This window comes from Arachis ipaensis, chromosome B4, assembly GCF_059453495.1.
Source record: "Arachis ipaensis isolate K30076 ecotype BB chromosome B4, ASM5945349v1, whole genome shotgun sequence".
NCBI lineage: Eukaryota > Viridiplantae > Streptophyta > Magnoliopsida > Fabales > Fabaceae > Arachis > Arachis ipaensis.
In genome coordinates this window covers 91,714,948-91,720,058 of record NC_142439.1, presented here as the reverse complement: position 1 = coordinate 91,720,058, position 5,111 = coordinate 91,714,948, and positions in this window count along the sequence as shown.

Sequence of the window (5,111 nt, the reverse complement as noted above, 5' to 3'; positions counted from 1 at the left end):
TAGAAATTCTGGCGTCAAAACGCCAGAACTGGCATAAAAGCTGGAGTTAAACGCCCAAACTGGCACAAAAGCTGGTGTTTAACTCAAAGAAAAGTCTCTACACGTGGAAACTTCAATACTAAGCACAAGCACACACCAAGTGGGCCCGGAAGTGGATTCTGCATCATTTACTTATTTCTGTAAACCCTAGGCTACTAGTTTCTATAAATAGGACCTTTTACTATTGTATTTTCATCTTTGAATCATACTTTTCATCTTAGAACTTGTATGTTCACGCTTTGGAAGGCTGGCCATTCAGCCATGCCTAGACCTTTTGTTCTTATGTATTTTCAACGGTAGAGTTTCTACACACCATAGATTAAAGTGTTGAGCTCTGCTGTTCTTCATGAATTAATGCAAAGGACTACTATTTTTCTATTCAATTCACGCCTACTTCTTCTCTAAGATATACACTCGTTCTTCAACATGATGAATGTGATGATCCGTGACATTCATCATCATTCTCACCTATGAACGCGTGCCTGACAACCACTTCCGTTCTACATGCAATCAAGCTTGAATGTATATCTCTTGGGTTTCTAATCTAAGATTAGAACCTTCGTGGTATAGGCTAGAATTATTGGCAGCCATTCCTGAGATCCGGAAAGTCTAAACCTTGTCTATGGTATTCCGAGTAGGATCTGGGAAGGGATGACTGTGACGAGCTTCAAACTCGCGACTGTTGGGCGTGTGACAGACGCAAAAGGATCAATGGATCCTATTCCAACATGATCGAGAACCGACAGATGATTAGCCGTGCGGTGATAGCGCATTTGGACCATTTTCACTGAGAGGACGGAAAGTAGCCATTGACAACGGTGATGCCCAACATACAGCTTGCCATGGAAAGGAGTATGAATGATTGGATGAAGGCAATAGGAAAGCAGAAGTTTAGGAGGAACAAAGCATCTCCATACGCTTATCTGAAATTCTCACCAATGAATTACATAAGTATCTCTATCCTATTTTATGTTTTATTCATATTTTAATTATCAATTCTCCATAACCATTTGAATCCGCCTGACTGAGATTTACAAGATGACCATAGCTTGCTTCAAGCCGACAGTTTCCGTGGGATCGACCCTTACTCACGTAAGATTTATTACTTGGACGACCCAGTGCACTTGCTGGTTAGTTGTGCGGAGTTGTGATAAAGAGTTGAGATTATAATTGTGCGTACCAAGTTGTTGGCGCCATTGATGATCACAATTTCGTGCACCAAGTTTTTGGCGCCGTTGCCGGGGATTGTTCGAGTTTTCACAACTGACGGTTCATCTTGTTGCTTAGATTAGGTAATTTTATTTTATCTTTAAGCTTTTTACTTTTTATTTTCGAAAAAATTTTATAAAAAAAATACAAAAAATTTTCTATTTTGTTCTTCAGAGTTTTTAAGAATGAATTCTAGAGTTTCATGATGATTTGTTGAAGTCTGGCTGGCTGTGAAGCCATGTCTAATCGTTTGGACCGAGGTTTCAACTTATCATCACAAGAGCTTGTTGATTTCTATCAATCTTGCTATTGAAAGTAATGATCTGCTAAAGTTTAGCTGGCCATTGGCCATGTCTAGGGTTTTGGACCGAAGTTTTCACTGAAAGCTTGGCTGGCTAGTAAGCCATGTCTAATTCCTGGACCAGAGTTTTAGACTAACATTACAATGATTCCTGGAATTCTCATTAAAAATTTTGAATCCCTTTATTTTCCTTTCCATATAATTTTCGAAAAATCACAAAAAAATTATTAGTTTTATAAAATCAAAAATATTTTATGTATCTTAGTATCAATTTTTAAGTTTGGTGTCAATTGCATGTCTATATTCTTCTAATTTTTGAAAATTACATGCAATATGTTCTTCATTGATCTTGAAGTTGTTCTTGATGATTTCCTTGCTTTGATCTTTAAATTCTCTTGTATTGTGTCTTTTGTTGTTTCTCATATGCATTCTCAATTTGTTAGTGTTTCTAATATGAAAATTTCTAAGTTTGGTGTCTTGCATGCATTGTTTATTTGATCTTAGTTGCATTCTTTTTATTATTGTTTCTCATCATTAAACATTCAAAAAAAAAAAATTTAAAATTGTGTCTTTTCAAGTCAATAACACAGAGAATTGAAGATTTAGAACATTCAGCAGAGGAATTACACAGAAAAAGCTGGGCGTTCAAAACACCCAGTGAAGAAGGAAAACTGGCGTTTAAACGCCAGCCAGGGTACCTGGCTGGGTGTTAAACGCCCAAAAAGGTAGCATTTTGGGCGTTAAACGCCAGAATGGATGCCATTCTGGGCGTTTAACACCAGGAGGACACTAGAGGGAAGATTTTGTTTTTAATTCAAATTTTTTCAAATCTTCATAATTTTTCAAAATCAAATATTTTTCAAATCATATCTTTTTAATCATATCTTTTCAAAATCAATTTCTTTTCAATTTTTTTATTTATTACTATTTTCGAAAATCCGCGATACAATTAGTGATTTAATTCAAAATTTTCAAGTTGTTACTTACCTATTAAGAAAGAATCAAAAGTTTTAATTCTAGAATCATATCTTCTAAGTTCTTGTTAGTCAAGTAATCAACTTTAATTTTAAAACTTTCTCTTTTTAATTTGATTTTCAATCATATCTTCTCAACCATATCTTCTCAGTCACATCTTTTTCAAAATTAATTTTCAATAATATCTTTTTGATTTCTAATTTTAAAATCTTTTCCAAAAATCACTTAATTTCTTTCCCAATCTTAGTTTTCGAAAATCATTTACCAAATTTTCAAAATTGTTTTAATTATTTCAAAATCTTTTACTTTAATTTCGAAAATTCTTCCCTTCTTCTCAAATCCTTCTATTCAAAGGACTAACACCCCTCCATTATCAACAATTCGAACTCTATCTCTCTTGATAAGTTCGAATTCTTTCTTCTCTACCTCATCCTTTGATTTTTATTTTCCTCTGACACCTCAAGGAATCCCTATACTGTGACATAGAGGATTCTATATTTTCTTCTCCTCTTTTTTCATATGAGCAGGAGCAAGGACAAAGACATTCTTATTGAAGCTGATCCTGAACCTAAAAGGACCTTGAAGAGAAAGCTAAGAGAAGCTAAAGTACAACTCTCTGCAGAGGACCTAACAGAGCTTTTCAAACAAGAAGAAGCCATGGCAGTCGAAAACAACAACAATGCCAACAATGCAAGGAAGGTGCTTGGTGACTTTACTGCACCTACTCCTGACTTCTATGGGAGAAGCATCTCAATCCCTGCCATTGGAGCAAACAACTTTGAGCTTAAGCCTCAATTAGTTTCTCTAATGCAACAGAATTGCAAGTTTCATAGACTTCCATTCGAAGATCCTCATCAGTTCTTAGCTGAATTCTTGCAAATCTGTGACACTGTCAAGACCAATGGGGTTGATCCCGAGGTCTACAAGCTTATGCTTTTTCCCTTTGCTATAAGAGACAGAGCTAGAACATGGTTGGATTCACAACCTAAAGAAAGCCTGAACTCTTGGGAAAAGCTAGTCAATGCCTTCTTGGCAAAGTTCTTTCCACCTCAAAAATTGAGCAAGCTTAGAGTGGAGGCCAAAACTGTTCCGAGGGTTACCTGAAACTGGAGGTCGATCTTGGATGAGATCTTCTGTACTGGTCGGTGCTGACGTGTCCGGCTGGTGAGTGGCGGCCGGAGCTGTCGTGTCTGACTTGTTGGACTGGCTGTACTGCTGATCCTTGGTCACTGGAGGGTGGAGGTACCTGCAAGAGACTCCGATGCTTAAGTTAGCATGGGTATTAAACAAGTTTTTTAGTAGAATCAGAGTATGAGTTATACCTGGGTGCTCTAGTGTATTTATAATGGTGTAGAGTGACCTTTTTAGATAAGATAAGTTAGTTATCTTATCTTATCTTATTTTTGAGTTGAGGTCAGCTTATCTTCAAGGGAACCGCCCTTATCTCTATAGGCTTGGACTGCCTTTGGATTTGGGTCGTGTTCCTCTTATTTGGGCCCCTTACTGGGCTTTTTTGTCAATTTGACCGACCTCTTTAAGAAGAGGTCGGATAGCCTGACCTGAGGTGGTCGGTCGCTTTGTTACTGAACATCCCGGATCGGATAGCTCGACCCTGGGTGTGAACAGTGCCCCTGCTTGAGCTCGGTCTTCTGCTCTGAGGTCGAGTCCTTAATTTCGATCTTTCTCTAGTGAAGCCGAACTCGAGCACTTTGTCGATTCCTTTCTTTGTAGAATCTTTTTGAATGTGGAACGTTTTCTTCTAAAAGCACGCGCTTTTATATCAGCGCTTTGTTCTCGGGAACGTGCGAGGGATTAATACCTTCATTAATTGGTATTAATTGCCTTTTCTTGCGTTTGCGGCGTCATTCAGCGATCCGGCAATTCTGTCTTTCCATCTTCAACTCTTCTGAAACTTTCCGCTTTTTTCCATGTTGGTTCCATTTACAGTTTCTTTACTTTTTTCGTTGCTATGTCTTATAGGTTGCAATGAAGTCGGCTAAGTATTGTGATTTAATGGCTGTCCGAGCTTCGTATTGAAGGTCAAATTCGGACAACTCGACTAGCCATTGTAGGATTCTGCCTGCTAGATCTGTTTTCTGCTATATCCCTTTTATGGGCTGGTTGGTCCGAACCTTAATGGTGTGAGTTTGGAAGTACGGGCGGAGACGTCGAGATGTTAGTATGAGTGCATAGGCAAATCTTTCTATTTTTTGGTAGTTGAGCTCGGATCCCTGTAGCGCTTTACTAATAAATTATACAGGTTGTTGCTCTTTGTCGTCTTCTCGAACCAGTGCTGAGGCTATTGCCCGACTTCCTACCGCGAGGTATAATACGAGTGGCTCTTCCCCTCGTGGTCGAGTTAGGATAGGTGGTTGCCCTAGGAAACTTTTGAAGTTCTGAAAGGCTTGCTCGCACTCTGTTGTCCATTCGAACTTTTTTCCTTTCCTTAGAGTGGCGTAGAAGGGGAGAGACCTTATTGCTGATCCCGCTAGGAATCTGGACAAGGCCGCCAACCTCCCGTTGAGTTGTTGTACCTCTTTAACACAAGTTGGGCTCTTCATGTTGAGTATAGCCTGGCATTTATCTG